We start from the raw sequence: 21,847 nt of genomic DNA, 5'->3' as shown, positions 1-21,847 counted from the left end.
GTAGCGAGTTCCAGAGGGTGGGAGCAGCGATGGAGAAGGCCCTGTCCCCCCAGGATCTAAATTTGGTCCGGATGGGAGGGGGTCAGGAGGTTGGTACCAGCAGAGCAGAGGTTGCGGGTGGGAGTGTGTCTGGAGAGGAGGTCAGCCAGGTAGGATGGGGCCAGGTTATGGAGGGCTTTGTAGGTCAAGAGGAGGATTTTGTACTGGATTCTCTGGGATATGGGGAGCCAGTGAAGCTTGTAAAGGACGGGGGTGATGTGGTCACGGGTCCGGGAATGGGTGAGTAGACGGGCAGCGGAGTTCTGAATGTATTGGAGTTTATTGGTGATTGTTGAGGGTGAACCATAAAGGAGGCTATTGCAGTAGTCCAGACGGGAAGTGATGAAGGCATGGATGAGGGTTTCTGCAGCCACGGAGGAGAGAGATGGACGGAGACGGGCGATGTTTTTCAGGTGAAAGAAGGCTGTCTTTGCGATTTGTTTAGTGTATTTGTCGAAGGAGAGGGTTTGGTCAAAGATGATGCCAAGATTCCGGATATGAGGGGAGGTGGATACTGGGAAACCGTCGATGTTGAGGGCAAAGTTATGGGTGCATTTGGTGAGCGTTTTTGGGCCAATGATGATTATTTCAGATTTATCACAGTTAAGTTTGAGGAAGTTGATTTGAAGCCAGGATTTTATTTCAGTGATGCAGTTTGTCAGGATAGAGTGGGTGGCGGTGGAGATGGACTTGGTGGAGATGAAAAGCTGGATGTCATCGGCGAAGCAGTGGAATTGGAGACCATGACGGCGGATTAAGTGACCGAGGGGGGACAGGTAAAGGATGAAGAGGAGGGGGCCAAGAACTGAACCTTGGGGGACACCTTGGGGGAGGGGAGCAGTGGGGGATTTGCAGTTATTGATGGAGATGAACTGACGTCTGTCAGAGAGGTATGATTTAATCCAAGAGAGGGCAGTGCCGGTAATGTTAAAGGTGGTTTCAAGTCGGGTGAGGAGGATGGTGTGATCGATGGTGTCAAAGGCGGCGCTGAGGTCGAGGAGGATGAGAATGTTGAGGTTGCCAGCGTCAGAGGAGAGGAGAAGGTCGTTGGTGATTTTGAGGAGAGCAGTTTCAGTACTGTGGTTGGAGCGGAATCCGGATTGGAATGTTTCATACAGGTTATTGGCAGAGAGGTGATGTTTGAGTTGAGTGGCTACAGCGCGTTCCAAAACCTTTGACAGAAAGGGTAGGTTGGAGATGGGTCTGAAGTTATTTAGGGTGTCAGGGTTTAGTCCAGGTTTTTTCAGAATGGGGGTAACAGCAGCAATTTTGAGGGAAGGTGGAACGATGCCTGTAGACAGGGAGGAGTTTATTGTTGCAATGATAAGTGGAGAGAGAGCAGGAAGGGAGGCCTTGACAAAGCTGGAGGGGATGGGGTCAAGAGTGCAGGTGGCAGTTTTCATTCCGATGAGGAGTTCAGAGAGGTCAGTAGGGGAGACTGGGGAGAATTGAGACAGGGGATGGCAGGATAAGGGGGGGGGGCAGGTGGTTTGAGGGGGAGCGGGTGCGGCGGTGGTCAAGCTGTTGTAGATGTTTTCAATTTTGCGTTGGAAGAATGAAAGGAAGGAGATGCAGTTGTCTATTGTGAATGACTGGGTGGTGGTGTTCAGGGGGCTGAGGAGTTTGTTTATTGTAGAGAAGAGTGCTTTTGGGTTTCCGGAGCCAGAGTGGATAATTTGAGTAGTCGGCGGAGCGGGCGCGGGAGAGGGCATCTTTGTAGTGTTGTAGGTGGTCCTTGTAGGCTTGGGAGTGAACTGTGAGACCTGTTTTATTGCGGAGTCTTTCAAGTTGGCGAGCACGAGTTTTCATCAGGCGGAGTTCAGGGGTAAACCAGGGAGCAGAATGGGTGAAAGAAACTGTTTTGGTTTTTATAGGCGCAAGTTGGTCAAGGCAGGAGGAGAGAGTGTGGTTGTAGTAGTCAGTGAGGTCAGAAGGGGTGTGGAGGTCAACGAAGGGAGAAGTGGACATTTTTTCAGAGAGGGTCGATGAGAATGAGGCAGGTGAAAGAGCGTTTAGCTTACGGAAGTTGATAGTGCGATAATGCCTTGGTGCTGGGGTGGGGATGTTGATGGTCAGAGTGATGGCTAGGTGGTCAGAGAGAGTGAGGTCGGAGCCAGAGAGATGGTGCAAAATTAGTCTAGTAGAGCAGACAAGGTCCAAAATGTGACCACGGTTATGGGTAGGAAAGTTGACATGTTGAGTGAGGTTAAAGCAGGTGAGTAAATCAGTGAAGTCAGTGGTTATTGTGGAGTCAGTGGAGTCCATGTGGATATTGAAATCACCAAGGAGGAGGATTGAGGGGGAGAGGGAACATAGCTGGGTCAGAAAGTAGGAGAAGTCAGACAGGAATGATGGGTGTGGTTTGGGAGGGCGGTAGACAACAGCCATGACTGACTGTGTGTGACCAGAGAGTTTAAAAGCCAGGTGTTCAAATGATGGAGCAGATGAGATGGAGATGAGGTTGGTCTTGATGTCTTGTCGGTGAATAACGGCAATTCCACCACCTCGGCCCTCCGAGCGTGGTTTATTGATGTAAGAATATCCATTGGGTGTGGTGAGGTTGAGCGTGTAGTAGTCCAGTGGTTGTTGCCAGGTCTCAGTGAGACAGAGAAAGTCCAGTTTATTTTCCAGGATGTAGTCGTTCAGGATGAGGCATTTGTTGTTGAGGGACCGGGTATTGAACAGGGTGAGCTTGATGTTGTTTTGATGAGCACATCACGGCAATTTGACCAGAGTGCCGGCGATAGCTCGCCTACTCCTCACAAAGGACACTGAATCCTTCCGAGGGACGGCACATACGTGAGCGCCTCGCCCTGCGGGTGACAGATTATAACTAGGTCTAGAACTAGATTGAGTATACGCAATGTTCTCCATAATGATAAATTGGCTGTTCATGCACATGCGAAGATAACAGTCGGATTTGACAGGTTCCCATCGGTAACACAGAAGCATATCCAATACGCACTTCAAACACAGCATCGGCTCCTGTTCTTTCGAGGTGTATAACACGTTGTTATTTAATGAGGATGGTTTCGCCAATCATGAATTTTTTTCTTTTCTTTCCGGTCATAAAATCAGCAATTCGCTGCGATGTCACTTGATAAAAGTGAACATTTAATTGAAACGTCAGAGTGATTATTAATTTCGATGTTTAATCTCATGCTTATGGTGCACTGTGACACGGAAGTGCAGGCGCCCTTTCCGTGGGAGTTGAGTGGAACTAGGTATTTATTTATTTATTTTATTTCTTTTGGGGTTGTTTCTGCATGTGTTCGCATCTACTGCCTCATCACGAATATACATGATAAAGAAGTTTAAAATCCGATCGTCAACTGCAGGTAAGCTTGAATTTGAGTAAATGTGTGGAGATGTTTGCGGTTTTGTTTTTAAATCGTGTTTTTTTATTGACGATTTGCTCCGGTGTGGTCTCCGTTTGTTGTAATTTTCCTTGTAAATAGCATAGGGTGAGCGGAATCCTCACAGGGCCCGGCGTGAGACTTTTCAATGAATTAATTTTTGTAGGTTCACGTTTCGAGGACCAAGTTGTGACGTTTTGACTTCGTGTTCCAATAGCTCTTCATGCAACGATGTGTAAGACCTGTCGCTGAACCACAGGAAGCCTCCAGTCGGACTTGGTTTGTTGTACAAGGTTTCGGTGAGGTTCTGCTTTTTAAATCGAGTTGCTCCGATTTTCACCTGTACAATGTCGGCGACTCCTCGACTTGCAGGTGCTCTGTTGTTTTACATTGGATCTCCGCGTTATTTGGGGCAACATTAGACGAAGGACTGGCTAGACGAAGCTATGAGGACCGTTTGAAGGAGACAGGACTTTAAACATTGGAAAGGAGGTGATTATTAGGGGATCTGATTGAGATGATGAAGGGTGTGGACAATGTGGGTGAAGTGGAGTTTCTCAGCAGACTTAGGACCAGGGGCCATATGGCTTGATGGTCAATAAGATGAGAGTTGTGGTAGTTTTATGGCAAGGGTCTTTTGGTCTGAGTGGTTAATGCATTGAAAGGTGAAAGGGTGGATACTTTAAATGGAATTAGGTACCTGGATGCTTTGGATATAGAGGGGTACTGCGGCTCAACACCCTTCAACATTGGGGGGGGGGGGGGGGGGAGGCACTCCCTTAAACTCTTTGTGCCGAGGTGCAAGTTAGACGTGAGGAAAAGTTTCTTCAGTCGGAGGGTAGTCAAAGACTGGAACGGTCTTCCCCGGAATGTTGTGGATGCTCAGTTTGTTGAAGCTTTCAGACAGGGTCGACACGAGTTTTGGTGGGATTAAGCGTTTCCACCTGCACTGACCGTCAACCAATCATGAGCATTCCATCTTGCACCAACCCCCAAATTAACCAAGTACCATCCATTGTGCAGACCGGAAGATCTACAGGACTACCTTCACTTCTGTAGACAAGAAAAAGATGATGATGAAAAAAACCACCTTTAGAGGCCATTTTTCCCCGCAAAGCGGGGGTTGGCCTTTTTCGGGAACCGTGGTTGTTGTTGTTTTTTGGTCCCCTTTTTGAAGCAATGTTTTACGGCCGGATGCCCTTCCTGACGCCAACCCTTTTTGCCGCCTTTAACGACAAACAGGGAATTACCTGTGAACTGGTACTCAATTAGCCGACCTCGGAAGGATGACAGGCTGAGTCAACCCCCCTGGCGTTAATTCAGCGATCGACCGGGATTCGAACCCAGGATCCTATGATCCTAGGCTGGCACCCTAGCCGCTAGCCCAACACCAGGGTTTGATGATGATGATGAAAAAGATGATGATGATGAGGGAGATATTGGTTTGTGTGTGGATAGTTGACGGTACTGAAATTTGTGCAAATGAAACCCCTCGTCGGCTTGTCACTTCCTTATCGTTACATGATTGAAGAATCATGGCTGGTGAAATATCACCTTGTGCTTTGTTTGAAGTCTCATGTTTTTGCGGAGTAGGGCGGGTGAAGTTTGGCTTAATTAAGTATTTCACGAACCGGCTGGTCAAGCATGAAGTTCGACTACGGTTAGGGCAGGAATTTGCAATTTTTGTCCAGGGTGCAATAACTCTCCCCCTCTTCACGAAGGACACCGTGAGATCTTTCATGCGTCCACCAACTAATGTCGGTGGTGGGACGCCCTGTTTAACGTCCATCGAAGTGACGGCACACACATTGATGAATCACCCTGTCTGTAACACACCGGGATAACAGTTTAGAGCTGGGCCAAGATTCAAACCTAGGCTAGAAAAGCGAAAGCAGCACCAAAAGTGGCTGCAGACGGGACAGACTAGAGCTTTAACTTGCATAACAGATTTGTAAATACTTTATTTATTTACTTGTTGACCCTTGTACTGTGGGCTAAAAGGCTGCTGCTGTGATTTTGCTTTGTTTATGAGCTTGTTGCTGTTCTAATTCAGGATCTTCATTTAAGAAAGTTGTTTTAAAAAGTCACAAAAGAGAGAGAAATGGTGGGTGGGGGCAGGGGTGGTGTGTGAGGTTGTTTGCTCCGGTGCCGGTGCTGGCTGGAGATGCGATGCCTCGTCGTTTATGTTTGCATTTCTTGTGATGGTCGGGTGGTATGTGTGTACTAGGTCCTCGTTTTCAACGATTATCCATGGTTGATCCTTCGTGTCTTTTCTGGGCCTGGGAAATTGGGAAGTTTTGTGGATGCCCTGATTTTAATTTTCAGATATGATTGTGAGCATATACAACACAACAGGAATTTTAAGGCCATTTTCCCTGCTAGAGCGGGGGTTAGCCTTGCGGTCCCCAAGACAATCTTCTCCATTTTGCCCTATTTTCTGCATCTCCCCTTGTTTTTACCCCCTTGTCCGCATTTCTTCTTCCACCACCTTTAGCCAAGTCTTTCTCAGTCTTCCCCGTCCTCTACTTCCTTCTACATTCATTTCCATCACTCTTCTCAACCAGTCACTTTCATCCTTCCTCAACACATGACCAAAACATCTCAACCAGTTTCTCTTCACAGCATCAATCACAGGCTCTATTCCCATCATCTTTCGCAATTCATCATTTGTCTTCCTCTCTCTCAACGATGCTCCACACATCCACTGAACCATTCGCATTTCCACCCTTTCCAGCCTTCGTTGCTGCTCTACGTTCATTACCCATGTCTCGCTCCCATAAATCATCAAATTTCTCACACATGCAGCATACACCTTTTCCTTCAGCTTCAACGACACTCCCCTCCTCGTCAGCACGCCACTCAGTTCCCGAAACTTCCTCCATGCACATCTCACTCCAGCAACCGTTGCCGAGTCTGATCCACCTTCTCCATTCAGCATGTCTCTTAGGTAGCAAAATGTTTTCACACCTTCCAGCTTCATGCCGTCTCCAAGATCCAACTCAACATTTCCTCCATCTGCAGCTCCCACTGTGCCCACCTTACACTTGAATGTAGCTGCCACACTGGTTAATGACCCTCTCAGACAACTACACTTTGATGAACCCACTCTGCACATTGTACATTGAATGGAGTTCACTCCGACACCCTTCCTGCACACAGCACACGGCCACTTTCCAGTTCTTTCCACCTCACCACATGCTTTACCACTCGCCATCACCTTCGTCTTTCCAATATTCACCTTCAGACCTTTTGCCTCCATACATTCCTTCCACTTGTTCATCTTCCTTCAGTCCATCCCTACTCTCCCCAATCAACACTAGATCATCTGCATTCAACAACTCCCACGGCAAACCCTCCTTTACATTCCGAGCCAGCACCTGCATCATAGCTACAAATAGTAGTGGACTTGGTACTGACCCCTGATGCACTCCCACCTTCACCTCAAACTCACCACTGTTCCTGTCCTTCATCCTTACAACTGTGCGCGCTCTTTCGTACATTGCCATCACTACTCTGATCAACCATTCCTCCACTCCTAACTTCCTCAATGCCCATGTCACTACTTCACGTGGAACCCTATAACCCCATGAAATGCTTTCTCCAGATCAACAAATCCAGGAAACAACTTCTTCCTCTTCTCCATGTACTTCTCCTGCAACTGCCTTACAATAAAATGTGTGTCTGTCATTCCTCTTCCTGGCATAAATCCAAACTGCATTTCGTCGATCTTCACTTTCTTACTTTTTCTCTTCTCCAACACCCTTTCCAATACATTCATTCCATGCTCTAATAACTTTATCGCTCTATACGAGCCACAGTACAGAGGGTCACCTTTCCTTTGTATAGAGGGACGAGGGTACTCGGTTCCCAATCCACTGGAATGCGGCTTTCTTTCACCACCAGATTACAGATCTCTGCCATTCTCTTCACTCCCCAACTTCCCGCTGCCTTCAACATATCTCCCACAACTCCCGTCGGCCCACCTGCATTTCTACTCTTCATTGCTTTTATCGCTTCCTCAACTTCCTTCTCAGTTATCTTCTCTGGTGGTCCTTAAACTGGGTTACTCTCTTTGTTGCCATCCCATTCATTCTCTGCATTAAACAGCATTTCCATATATTGCTCTCATCTTCCTTTAATTCCATCTGAGTCCACAACGATTTGTCCCACTTCATACTTCAAGCAACTCACCCCCATCACATCGCACTTCTCTTTCGCTATCTGCTTTGCAATCCTGAATACCGCTCTCTGACCCTCTTCCGAATCAAAGCGTTCTGTGAACATTTTCCTATGTGCCTCCTGTGCCTTTGCTACCTCTTTCTTTGCAGCCTTCTTGGCTGCCTTATAACTTTCATGCTCTGCCTCTTCTGCCCCTGTACCCTTTGTCTTCTGCCATGCCTTGAACTTCTTCCTCTTCTCGTCGATCATCTTTCCAACTTCATCATCCCACCACCATGTTTCCGAGTGCCTCGGTGGTCCTTTTGTCCATCCACCTACCTCACCAACGGTTCCCAATCCACTGGATTTGGAAGGAAGGGGATCTCTCTTGGCGAATGAAAAAGGATCTCAGTGTGGGCAAAAATAAGGGGCATTCACATTTGGTCATCTAAGGCATATCTGTTGGTTGGGGCATGTGCTCAGAATGGAGGGGGTGGATGTCATGGAGGAATGGAGGAGGGGAGGGCAAGGGACGGGCAGAGAAGAGGTTGCTGGAGGGTGGGCTCATGGCGGTAGAAATATACTGTGATTGCCGCTAGTGTGGATAACTCCATAAACCCTGCACATCTATAAAAAGGCCATGGGTCATCTACAGCATTCACTTCTGGCCGGATCTTCGCACCCAGGGTTGGTTTACATTGCCTGTGAGATTAACGAAGCAGATGGGGAACTGTGCCTGCAACTGCGTCACTGCTACTATTTGGCCGAGTGAACCAATGATTCACGTCGCACTCTGTCGTCTCAATTGCTTGCTTGGATCAATTGGCCTGGGAATGCAACATCAGATCAAACCGAGCAGGATCAGACAAAAAGTCAACTCTGTCATTAATTTATTATTACACAAGCAATTGAGCGGGATATTAGCAGGAGGAATGGCGGTTGGGAAAATGGCGGGAGAATTCAGAAAGGGGCAAAGCAAATCCTATTCATAAATTTGCAGGGCGCATTCATTCCGTCTTATCCCCTATGTGATAAGCCTTCCCTCGGATTCCTTATAACAATGACTTGGCATTTTTACAATAAATGGATCCAGGCGCACAAAGGAAGAAATGGGAAGTAGAGTGTGGGAAGTAGAGGGGTGAGCAATGGTGGTGAGAAAGAAGAGTTTGGTCTCGTGCGCACCTTTTGCACCCCCGGTAAAGCTGCAATTGCCCACAGCTTGGCAGTTCTGGCTTGCTTCCCATGCGTTCCCTCTTTGTCTGCTTCGCTCATGTGGAAGTCACTGGATGCTCTTTGGCCGTACGAGATGGTTTGGCGTGGCTGTGTATCTCGTTCCGTGGTGGGAAGGAAGGTGGCTCTGTAGCAGTGTGGTGACAACTGGGGTTCAGCAAGGCATACCCAGGCTCGTGCATGTGCATCAGTGTGTAGGAAAAGCCGCGGAAAGTCCAAAAGGAAAGCGTCAGAAGGAATAGAAGGAATAAGTCAGAAAGGTGAATAAGAAGCGTCTGAGAAAGGTGCGTACATGCATGAAAAAGCTCTTGGTGAACGCCTCTGGTGGAAAGCCTTTCTCAACTCCATGCGTTCCCTCCTTTCATTGCCTCGCCTTCTCCCTCACCCCTCTGTGTCGTGGTCTCTCATTGGTGCACGACTTGTGTGATTGTCTTCCACCCTCTCCACCCCCCCCCCCCCCCCAACCCGGGTGGAGATTGGTGGGGTCCCATCTCCCGACCCGAAAACAGAGGGTAGAGGTTAATATGAAATGGAGGGGTGAACTGCCAACTTGAATCCTTGGAGGGAAGAGTGGGATTGATTAGCCTCAGGAAGATGGCTCTACAAACAGGAAAGAGGAACAAAAGAGTGTAAGTGGGCGTTAAGCCTGTATTTGTGGATGCTAATCGGGTTTGGTTTACTGGAATAATGCGTATGCTCTGATTAGCAAGGGAAGGTTGGAGGGCTGAGAGGGCAGAGGAAGCATGACTGATGGAGAGACATTTTAAAAATGTTTTAATTTTGGATACATAGTAAAGGCTTGTGGAAGAGCTAGAACTCATACACTGAACAGATCAGGAAGCAGCAGGACAAAAGGAACAGTCTGGTTAAGGATTGACTCATTTCAGAATCGGAGTTTGATTAAACACATGGTGGAGTGTTGTAGTATTTTAAAATGACCTCCCTTTTTTTTGTTTTTTATTGTATCTACATGCACCTTTCTTGCGGTAGTCATCAAAAACAAATGGAATCGTTGTTTAAGACTTTTGTAATACAATTTGAGTCCATTCTGCTGTAGTTGTCCATTGTATGAAATCAGATTTTGAATTTATTTTAAATGTTTCTAATTTTTTAAAATGTATTTGTCTTTTGCTGATACTGTATTAAATTTCAGAGCTAATCGTTGTACTCTGTGCCGATGACTGTCCCTCTTTGTGGTCAAACGGCTTCGGCACAGAGGTTTGTCAGTGCTTTCTGTGGACATTATTTGGCATCACTCCCCAATGTCTTATTTCCAACATGAAGACTGTGTATTAACAAAATGGCAAATTTATTTGCTCGTCCAAATTTCCATGGGGAAACGCCTTTAATGGTGAAACGAAAAGATTACTTGATATCTCAAGATCGCAGAGGAAAATGAGAGATGCATTATGCTAGGGGGAAACGGAGAGCGTTTGAAAAGAAGGTTGGTGTACCTTTGTGGTGGAGAACCGGAATTTGTGTGTAAAGATACTAGCATTCGATAAGGCCTAACCTTCCAACAGCGTTATCACATTTGAAATTTCGTGTTATTGCACTTGAAAATGATTCGTGAATCGTGAGGCACAGTACAGTTGAATATTTCACGAAAACATTCAAGTGTTCTTTATTGTGTCATTCAATTAAGCACATTAATTTATCTGGTGATGCTCACTGATGTGCTTTATAAAGTTTATAATGAAACAGTAACATTGTTCAGCAGACGGGTTTTTGCCACATTTTGTTTTATGTTGGTAACAGTTCCTGTATTTGCTGGGAGAAAGAGGTGCAAGAAGTTTCAAAACAGTTACACCTTCTCCCAGCAAGTCTGACTGTTACTGTAGTTTTGTCATTGGTCCATTTAGGTAAGTACACGTATTTGTGTATTGTCGCTGTGAACGAGTGTTGCCACCCACGGTGTACTCGGATGACCATGCTCGACAAGGTAACCACACCGAGTCATGGAGCTGGTTGTGGCCTGGATTCTAATTAGTTGGAGTAAACGGCTGTCTATTCCAACAAGTGACACATGACTTTTGTAACAATGTTGGTGATTAAAAACAAAAAAAAAAACTTTACCATTTTCATACTTTACACAAGTTACCTTTAAGCCTATCCTTAACCGAGCAAATACACAAAAGCAATAGTTCGCCAAAATCAGTCAGCACAGTTTCCGGAATGTGAAACCAGGGCAGCAGTAACAGTATATGGGCATGTAGAGATGTCGAAAGCAAATGCTGATTGACTCAAATATACAGTGAGCAGTGCAGGTAGTTTCAGCTCTAATTCCATTTTATGATGAAGTGATGTATGTATGATTTGACATTGTAATGAGTAGTTAGTCATTTGCAACATTCCAGCAAAGCAATTATAAATTGACTTGATGTTGGGTCATTCCATTTCAATTCACACACCCTCCCTTATGACACCTCTCAGATTTGCTTGGAACTTTTTCTAAAAATACCTCCTCATGCCAAATAAAGGAATCCCAGGTTTCAGCTCAATATCTCCAATGGTTTTCGAGTTATAGTCCCTCAGAATATGGGTGCCATGCCCCTTTGTCACCCTCGTGAATTGCGCATTTGTTTTATTAGCATTTCTCAAGACACATATCTTCTTTTCTAAGAGATAGAAAGCTGAAAATTGGTTTCTCAGCTTGCAAAGGGTTAAAATGCCGTTTTCCTCAAATTATGGAAGATATTGCTCCTTTATCGCTTTATTTTCATCATGTTCATCCACCTGAAGCGATGATTAATGTTTTTGTACATCCTGGTTGACTAAATAATCATCTTCTCACACTGACGTCGTCTCTGGACTTTGAAAATTCAAGTGGAACAGGGCCAAAAAGTCCCCTTTTTGAAAAATTCAGTTCATACACATTCAGAAAAATTCAGTTGAGCCTGGTGTTGGCTTAGCGGTTAGGGTGCCTGCTTGGGATCTTAGGATCCTGGGTTTGAATCCTGGTAGATCGCTGAATTAACGCCAGGGGGGTTGACTCAGCCTGTCATCTTTCCAAGTTCGGCAAATTGAGCACCAGTTCACTGGTAATTCCCTGTGTGTTGCAAGAGGCGACTAACAGGGTTGGCGGCAGGAAGGGCATCCGGCCGTAAAACATTGCTTCAAAAAGGGGACCATGGTGCCCGAAAAAGGCCAAATCCTGCTCTGCGGGGAAAAATGGCCTCTAAAGGTGGTTCAATACACAAGGGAGTGGATAAAAATCAGTTTTTATGGCTTTAAAAGTATGATTAAATATGTTAGTTTTTTATGGTTAAAAGCTCAGTACCTCTAACGCGTACCTACGGGGTCAACCGGTGGTTTGAATTGCGGGGTCCAGAAGGGTTGTTTTATCCTGTAATGATGTTTCGGACGCCACCATACCCCCATTAAAGCTTGGTTCACGAAAACGATTTTGGTACACAGTCCAGTTCCAAAATATTTAGGAAAAAACATTTGTAATAAAAAAAAAAAATTCATTAGGGCTAAATATTATGGAACCCCAAAATCTCAAAAATCATTTTAGCGCAAAACCAAAATAAGGATTTGGGGGTGCATAACTTCCAAAGTAGAAGAGATGAGCGATTTCTGGCTGCAGAATCTGAAAACCTAAGCCAAAACTAGCTTAGAAATCAATTTTCAGCTTTCTATCTACATTGGAATAGAAGATATGGGTCTTCGGAAACGCAAATAAAACAAATGCGCAATTCATGCGTATGAAAAAGGTGTGGCACCCATATTCTGAGGGGCTATAACTTGAAAACTGTTAGATATTGAGCTGAAACTTGGGATTCCTTTGTTTGGCATGAAGAGGTATTTCTAGAAGATTTTTTTCAAGCGAATCTGAAACGTGTCATGGCAGGTACCTGGATATTGTGTGAATTGACATGGAATGACCCTGTTGCAGTGAGCAGTAGAGGCATCTGCAATGCACTTGCCATGAATCAGAGGTCAAAGTGGTGACATAAAAAAAACCACCGTTTAGAGGCCATTTTGTGTTATTCTGTGGTGGTGTTATTCCAAAAGTGGTGACATAAGTGGGTGTTATTCTGTGTAGTGAAGCCATTTTAAGATATGGTGCTTTGTTTAGTGTCTCTGTGCAAAATGTACCACTACTCAAGTTGATGATGTAAGCCACAGTCAGAGGGAGCTTTCAAAGTATTTCCATCAGGAGCTGAGGCGGGGGCACTGACTAACGCTGAGTTTCCGAGACTTGCCTAGTTTCAACATCGTTCGCACAGTCCTGGAAAGTCCTGGAAAATGAGAAAGTATTTTCCACTACTGGAAAATCATGGAAAAATTGTCCAAGTCTGTTAAAACTTCTGGAAATTCGAGAAAATTGCACAAATATAAATAATCTGTTGCACCTGCAGTTGGAATTTGGAATTATTTAAGAGAAAGTCACCGATTTTAACTTCCCCCAGGGATTTACCAAAATAGCCAAAATGGTTTCCCCACGCATTTAAATGCAAGTGTTTTTGGAAACTCGATTAAGCCGGAAATCGTTCGTTACAGATGCATGCATGCACAAATACACTTGGATTTTTGATGGTGCACGTAGAACTTTCTAACAACGTGCATGTAAAACGAAAAGCTAATTTTGTTATGTAATCCAATCACTTTGTTATTTACCGTTTGATTGATGTGGGAATGCCCATAATCACTGATAATCCAACAGACACCACTCCCCATTTCCAATTACGCGTCATGCTATGGTGCTGGTTATATTTTTAGTCGCCTCACATTGAAGATAATGAGGATTTAAAAATAAAGAAAATTTTTTTTTGTATACAAGATCGAGGCTCGTGAAAGAGCTAACATTAATCACACAAAAAGTCAAACCGACACATAAAACACAAAAAATAAGGAGCAGTAGACAAGATGGGGAGAGAGGGGGAAGGACACAAACACAACATTTGAGAGCAGGGACATCGGGAGAAATGTGGGAGGGGGACGGCTTGGGGAGAGGTGGGAGAGGTATAAAACATATGAACACTGCAAGGACTTCCAGGAAAGAAGTTGGAATTTCAAAAAAAGTGTATGGGGTGAATTAGCGGGGGTAGAAAAGATCAAGGTTTTGGATGGGGGAAGATAGATGGTGGTGAACAGCTGTTTTAAAGACCTGGAGGGAGGGGTGGGATTGAAGGGAGTGGGGGAGTTTGTTCCAGAGGTGGGAGAAAAGGGGAATGAAGGAGTGAAGGTGAGCAGAGAGTCTTGATTTTGGCAGTTTAACCATAAGAGGGTTGCTGGCAGATCTTGTGTGACCTGAAGGAATATTGGGGGAATAGAGCACAGAAAGAGCTGGGGGAGCAAGGCCGGAGAGGAGTCGGTAGAAGACAGAGACCACCAACCTGCCTGCGGTGAGTGAGTGAAAGGCCCTCGGAGTTAGCTTCATCGCAGGAGATTCCAATGATTCTGAAAGCTTTGGTTTCAACAGCGTGAAGCCGAGCTAGGTGTGAGGCAGGAGCACCGGCCCAGAGGGGGGAACAGTATTCCATTGAGCTGCGGATGAAAGCCTTGTATGTGGTGAGGAGCTCAGGTGTGCCAAGGGCCATTTTTTCATCGGCCATTTTCCCGAAGCCTAATCGGACTCGCACCTTGCGATAGGAAATTATAATAAATAGCCCTGATTGGCCTGACGGTCAATACTTTCGGTTGCAGTTCTCTTGATGTTGCAGACCACTGTATATTTGGGCGGACCCCTCTGAGAGCCCCCCTGATCCAAAATAGAAACATCTAATACCGGGCGATCCTGCAGACCACGGAGTTGAAGGGCTGTATCAGGTTTCAGAGCAATCGGTTGGTAAATGAGGGACAAGTAAGGATCTGAAGTTTGAGGGGTAATCTCCCCTCCCCCTTCGGAACCCCGTGATCTGAATTTGAACGAGAACGGCACTCGGTAGAGAGCATACTTCCGTCTGGTTGGCCATATCACTCAATGGTGAAGAATCACTTTTAAAAAATTCGAAACTTCTGCGAGCTGGATCTGTATCTTCACCAAAATTGAATATAATAATCGTCCTTGTCAGACACCCAACCGGTACACCAGGTTTCGTCCAAATCTGTCCACAACTTTTTGAGCTATCCTGCTATATATCGTTTTTTGCCCTATCTCACAATGGTGAAGAATCACTTAAAACAATTCTAGTAGCCGGATCCGAATGTGGATCTTCACCAAAATCTAATAATTTCGTCCTTGTCACATACGCTACCTCTCTGCCAAATTTCGTCCAAATCCGTCCACAACTTTTTGAGATATTTTGTGGACGGACGGACAGGGGTGAAAACATAACCTCCATCCACCTTTGGTGGCGGGGATAAAAATACGAAATCCCAAAATGTAAGACCAGGCGATCCTGCTGCGGACCATCACGTAGAATGGGTATATCGGGTTTCAGAGCAATCAATTGGCAAATATGGACCGAGTTGGGATGCAAAGTTTGGAGGTTAATCTGCAGAGAGTGAAGAGGCTGCTGCCTGCCAATCTGAAGGATGAGAGATGGTACAGCAGAGGGTGAAGTCATCAGAATAAGATACAGGATTTTCCAGAGTTAAAGAGATTAATGATGAAGATAAGAAAAAGCACAGGGCCCAGAACACTGCCTTGAGGAACTCCAACCTGGACAGGAAGAGGAGATTAGAGGATTCCATTGAGATCCACACGTTGACTACGACAGGAGAGGAAGTCAGTGAGCCATGAGTGGAGATTTCCATGGATACCATAGGGGGAGAGTTTGGTGAGCAGGGCGTGGTGCCAGACTGTATCAAAGGCACTAAATATGTCAAGGGAGATGGCTCTGATTTCCTGTTTGGCATGGAGGACCTCCATCCATTGTTGAGACTGCAGAAGCAGCATGTCCAGAGTAGTGACCTGGACTGAATCCAAATTGATCCGAGATCTAGCCATTGGAGAAGAGGAAGGAGTTAATATCAGAAACGATGATGGATTCCATGACTTTCCTGATTATTGGGAGCAGGCTGATTGGTCTGTAGTTGAAAGGATCTGTTTTTGCACCTTTTTGTGTGAAGTGTAATGTTGGCTGATTTCCAAGCAAAGCAAATGAGATGACTTAATAATGCTCAAAGTGTGACATATTATTTGTTTTCAGTTTATTGACAAGGTCGAAAGTTGAAAAAAAATATCCCCGTGGGGAGTCTAACGGGCAGTTTCTAACTTGGTTTCTAACTAAAAACGTTTTTTTTTTTTTGTTTTTTTCCTTTTAAAACAGTGATTCTTCACCATTGAGAGATGGGGCCAAAAACAATATATTACACAATATCTCAAAAAGTTGTGGATGGATTGGACAAACCTTTTTGGAATGGTTGGGTGTGACGTGGACAAATTTATTTGATTTTGGTGAAGATCTCAATGTGGATAAGAACTTTTTTTTTTTCTCTTTAAAAAAAAAAAAATTAATAAACTGATTCTTCACCATTGAGAGATAGGGGCAAAAACGATATATTGCACACTATCTCAAAAAGTTGTAGACAAGTTGTAATAATCAAGGATACAACAATGTCCCAGATCATGAGTTCAATTGAAATCAATCCCAAGCAATACTTGGGAAGAAATCAGCAAATATAATATCAGTACTCAGCATTCGTCTGAATCAATAATGGGTATAACATTCAAGCACAAGCAAGCGCTGGGCAAAGTGATTCTACATACTGATCTAGACATGCACACACAATATATGGCACAGGAGTGTCCGCGGCGCGTAATGGCCAAGATCTTTATAGCGAATGCGCAGCGGCCGAAAGTCGCATGACACCTGGGTTAAAACTTAGACACAATTTCATGACATACTCCCCGGCGTTAAAATTACACTTCTCGCAGAGGATAGAACCAAGCCAGCAAGCGATATGGCGGTGCGGAAGCACTATAGCGTGCAGATGATTACGTAAAGCAGTGAGCCATGTTAATCCCAGCCGAAGCGATCGGGACGGCGAATCTCTCTCCCGGTGCGCGTTCGATACACGTCTGGGGCTTCGACCGCGTGTCCGAATTCACCCTCGTCGGGATAACCGCCTATCTCGGGTGATGGCGGCGGAACCACGATGTCGATTGGATTGGGCGCATGAGGGGGCGGGATTGTCGGCGAATTCCCCATCATCGGATTCCCCGGGCTGAGCTCCGGCCTAGCAGAATCCCCACACAGAGCAAGATGACGCACTGAAACAGTTGAGTCGCGTCCGTCTGGCAGCAGCACGCGAGCGTGGTCGGGATTGGCTTGGAGAATCTGAACCTTGTCAACGAGGGGATCATATTTACTCGGGTGAACCGTGCGTTTGAGGAAAGCCGGTCCAGGCTCGGCAAGCCAGCCCGGCAGGGGTTGAATAGCACCTGTACGGCGCGTGTAACGAAACAGATGATCGTGAGGAGTTTGATTTGTAGCGGTGCACAACAAAGTCCGGATCGAATTTAATGCCCCGTGTACCATCCAAGTCCATCTGTCTAGTCCTAGACCGTTGGTCTTTAGACCAAGTGTAATGGCTTTCCATATAATGCCATTAAATCTTTCCGCCTGGGGCCTGTACGGAGTGGTATAACTAGAAGCGACATTTCGCTGGAGCAAAAAGGTCCGCACATCTTGGGACACAAACACAGCACCGCGGTCGGTGTGTACATAACCCGGATTCCCGAACATGGAAAACAGAATCTGCAGGCACCGGATGACCGTTGCTGCGGTCATGTCCTTACATGGAAAAGCAAAAGGGAATCTGCTGAATTCGTCCACTATCGTGAGGAGGTAGCGAGAGCTACCCGAAGCCGGTAGACTAGGAGAGGCCGGTAGACTCAAAGCCGGTAGGGGCCCTTTGAAGTCCATAGACAATTTCTCCCACGGCCTAGTAGCCTGGATCAGCGTACCCATCGGTGGATTATAGAAACGGGGTTTGAATTCAGCGCAAACGGAACAAGTGTGACAGACGACGAATGTCCTCAACAGAGTGGGGCAAATTGCGACAGCGCACATAATGAGCTGGATGAGACACCGGGATGGCACAATGTTTCATGCAGGATACGCATATCCTATAAGGAGGTTAGACTTGCGCACACAGCTGGTCATGATAGGGCGTCCGCTGTGAGATTATCCTGTCCCGGGCGATACTTGATGCGAAAGCAATAATCTGCTAATTCTATACGCCACCGAGTGATTTTCTCGTTAATGCGCTGGGCATGGTGTGTGTCGTTCATAAAAGCGACACTTTGCTGATCAGTGATGACCTCAAAACGCTTGCGAAGCAAATACGGTCTCCAACGCCTAATAGACTCAACAATGGCGTACGCCTCCTTCTCTACTGACGAGTGACGTCTCTCCGCGGAGGAGAGAGTCCTTGAAAAGAAGGCCACAGGTTGCCACCCTTGAGAGAGTGTGGCGACTATTGCGTGGTCCGACGCATCGCTTTCCAAAACAAAGGGAATATTGTCATCTATAGACGACACAGCGGCGCCAGCTATGTCCGACTTCAGTCCATGGAAGGCGGCCTTGGCAGCGTGACGCATGGAGAACACTTTACAATCCACAAGGGGACGAAGCTTTTCGGAGAAATTTTGCACCCACTTAGAATGAGCAAACAGCCCGAGGGCACGCTTCAAAGAAGCACGATCGTGGGGAGGGGCCATGTTGAGCAAAGGTCACAGCCGCTCTTTGTCTGGAGTGGTTGTGCCCTGGGTCACGGTGTACCCCAGGAGGTCTATTGTCCGAGCCGAATAGCAACATTTAGCCTCGTTCAGGGTCAGACGGTACTCACGCGCAACCTTGAGGAAGCGCTGCAGATTAGCATCATGAGGAGCTTGATCGTACCCACAAACTGTTAGATTGTCCAAGTCGACAAAGACATCTGTTGGGTGTTCCTTAGCAATTATGTCATCAATGGCCCTTTGGAAACATGAGACTCCGTTTGTGACTCCAAAAGGCAAGACCGTAAACTGGTACAACCGCTGTCCGGATTCAAAGCCAGTGTAGATGCGATCAGCCTCAGCAATCAGAATTTGATGATACGCACTGCAGAGATCTAAAGTGCTGTACACCGCATACTGGGCCACCTGTCGGACTAGGGAATCCAATCCCGGGCGCGGGTAGACGTCCAATTCCGTAAGCCGATTAATTGTCTGCGAGTAGTCAATTACCATGCGTTTGCGATGATTTTCAGTCTGGGCAACCAGAACTTGAGCTCTCCAGGGCGATCAACGAGGTTTGATTATACCCTCTTTTTGGAGGCGGCTAGTCTCCTCAGCAATAACTTGCGCATCAGCCCGGGAGTATCGGCGCGATTTAATGGCTACCGGGGCGCAATCAGGAGTCAGATTGGGAAACAACGACAGTGGTTCTATTTCCATCCCGGCCAGAGCACACACAGATAGAGTATTGTCACCTCCAAATTCCATTTCTAACTGACCATGACGACAGGGGAAATTGTGACCCAACAATACTTCTGCACATAATGTTGATAAGACCATTAAATGAACATCCAGAAACATTTGGCCATTGATGACTAACTTCACCCGGCATTCTCCTTTAGTACGCATCCAAAGTTTTTGGGAAGCCATGAAAATACGGCGCGAAGTCCCGAGAATCGGCCATTCGTGCTGCTGGACGAGTCATGTCAACATAACTTTCATTCGAACCCGTGTCGATCAAGGCGTTTGCCCTCTGTCCCTCAATCAGCACCGGAACTACAGCACTGGACAATCCGGGAGACCCGGAGGACGTCGAGACATCTAGTGGTGGCGGTCGAGCCACGTGTGTGGGCCCGATGCCAGCCAGCGTCACGCGTGAAGTCGAGCGAGGCCCGCGGTGAGATGATTCCAGTCAACGTCGAGCGTGGAGCCAATTGTGCCTCGGGCGGTGAGAGGATCATGGACAGCGTCGAGCGTGTACGCCGACCTCGTGACGCACGGCATACTGTTGCAAAATGGCCTTCCGAGAACACAAATGACACGTCGCTTCTGCGCCGGGCAAACTGACCTCGAATGATTCCTATTTCCGCAGAAAAAGCACTTTGCGTTACTCCCGGCAGAAGGGGCCGCGGTAGCAGCGGCTGTCAAGCTCTGGCTTGAAGCGTCCAGAGTCTCCGCCGCCAGCGGAGGATCGCCAACCGTGCGCTCCACAGTAGCATCACTCTCCATGGTTACGGCTGCCGTAACGTACGGCCGACCGTAGGCCTCAGATTGCATCTGTGTCTCGTGTAGTACGAGGGCCAAATCATGGGCCGTCTGTAGCGTCAGATTCGGCGTTTCCAGCAATCGCTGTCGTATTATGGGCAAGTAGATTCCCGAGACAAAAGAATCATGCATAAGATCATCAGTCATCACACACCTGCTCATGCGTTCGGACTTCAGCAGTACACTCTTTAGCTAAACGGCGAAGTTCCTGAACGAAGTGGTCGATGGATTCCGATGGGTCCTGTCGTCGTGAAGTGAGCTGGTAACGAGTGTAGACCACACTCCAGGTCTTAATGTAAATTCGGCGCAGCTCGGCTACAGCGGTGCCATAAGTATCACAATGAGAAATGAACTCGAAGACGGTGTGAGTCACGTGTGAATGTAGAACAGCTAGCCTGATCTCTTCCGTGAGGTCGGCATGGGATCGCAGGTAGCTTGTCAGCAGACGCAACCAGTGCTTGAGCTGGGCAGCCAAGTCCATCGCCTGAGGGTCTCCTCCAAAGGTAGGTAGTTGTAACATCTTGTGAGCCATGGCGATCTTGATCAGACGAGAGATGATTTCGATTAAGTGTTGTAATAATCAAGGATACAACAATGTCTCAGATCATGAGTTTAATCGAAATCAATCCCAAGCAATACCTGGGAAGAAATCAGCAAATATAATATCAGTACTCAGCATTCATCTGAATCAATAATGGGTATAACATTCAAGCACAAGCAAGTGCTGGGCAAAGTGATTCTACGTACCAATCTAGACGAGCACACATGATATATGGCACAGGAGTGTCCACGGCACGTAATGGCCAAGATCTTTATAGCGAACGCGCCGCGGCCAAAAGTCGCATGACACCTGGGTTCGAACTTAGTCACAATTACATGACACAGGTTATGATAAAACTAGGTGGAGGAGTTGATTTGGTGACGAGAACAACCTATTAGATTTTGGTTCAGATCCGGATTGAGATCTGGCCTATGAGTGGGATACAAAATGTAAACTGTTCAGCCTGGCAGAGGTATGTGCTCTACCGAGTGCTGTTGTAGTTTTTTAAATGAGAGAATAAGAGAATAACTGGTTGGTGGAAACGGTTATGACTGAAGGTTTTTCGGCGGCCACTTGAAGCCTGCTTTCGTTATTCCCTTTCTTGCTGTGGATTAATAGTTAATGGTACAGTATTTCGTTAGTTTATTTTATTTTATTTTATTTCCAAAATAAATGCTTATTTAATTATTTTTGTTTGTTGTACATTTCCTTGAGTTTGATTCTTCTTCTCTTTTGCTTAAATGTTATACTTTTGCTGCTGAGAGTAGGTTTGTAAAGATTGTCCGTTTGAATTTAAATTGAATAAATATTGAGTAATAGAGGCAATTTGCAATGAAATTCCAGCGAGGCCATTACTAATAGACTTTGTCGATGCTCCATTCAAGCCATTGCACTGTGTTTGAGGTGCATTTGCAAGCATGGTTTGGCTTGTACTCCTCTGGAAGGTATTCCCATGGAAAATCAATTGCTCTATGTATAGGAAATGTGAACTTAAAACAATTGGGTTGCCTCATGTACGAGTAAACAAATGTTTTTATTTTTGTTTCAGAGTTTAAGATTTAGTTGACTGTAGGCAAGCAGGGGTTCGTTTTTTTAATCCTGGTCACTTATAATGATGGTCTACCTGCTTTGAAGCTCCTGCACACAAAAAAATCCAAATGTTCTGTTCTTGGGGGGGTGGGGGGGGGGGGGGAAAGATTTAATTATTGAAGTGTTGAGTATTTATGGACTATTGTATCTCAAGTGCTAATTATCCCCTTCAAATTAAGCAGGAAACTGTGAAGCCTGGCATGTCCTTGTGGAAAAGTGTTTATAATGTGGTGGTGATGTTAAAAAGTGGGACAAATGTTGGTTTTTTCTTGTTGA

At 46.1% G+C, this 21,847-nt stretch overlaps 1 protein-coding gene across 6 annotated transcripts in view; it reads left to right on the top strand.

Annotated features, from left to right (window-relative positions):
• Window positions 1-3,233: 3,233 nt before the first annotated feature.
• LOC137423321 (pleckstrin homology domain-containing family A member 1) overlaps window positions 3,234-21,847 on the top strand; it is a 222,668-nt gene continuing 204,054 nt past the window's right edge. For 5 of the 6 annotated variants that reach the window (XR_013622865.1, XR_013622866.1, XM_078774339.1 and 2 more), the window contains exon 1: window positions 3,234-3,377. The gene's annotated coding sequence lies outside the window, so the exon portion shown is untranslated. Of the gene's footprint in view, window positions 3,378-3,612; window positions 3,695-21,847 lie in introns of all 6 variants that reach the window. The other variant, XM_078774337.1, reaches the window with a different exon arrangement.

This window comes from Myxine glutinosa, chromosome 3 (assembly GCF_964187855.1).
Source record: "Myxine glutinosa chromosome 3, kmMyxGlut1.1, whole genome shotgun sequence".
NCBI lineage: Eukaryota > Metazoa > Chordata > Myxini > Myxiniformes > Myxinidae > Myxine > Myxine glutinosa.
This window is presented reverse-complemented; position numbering and strand designations above follow the sequence as displayed.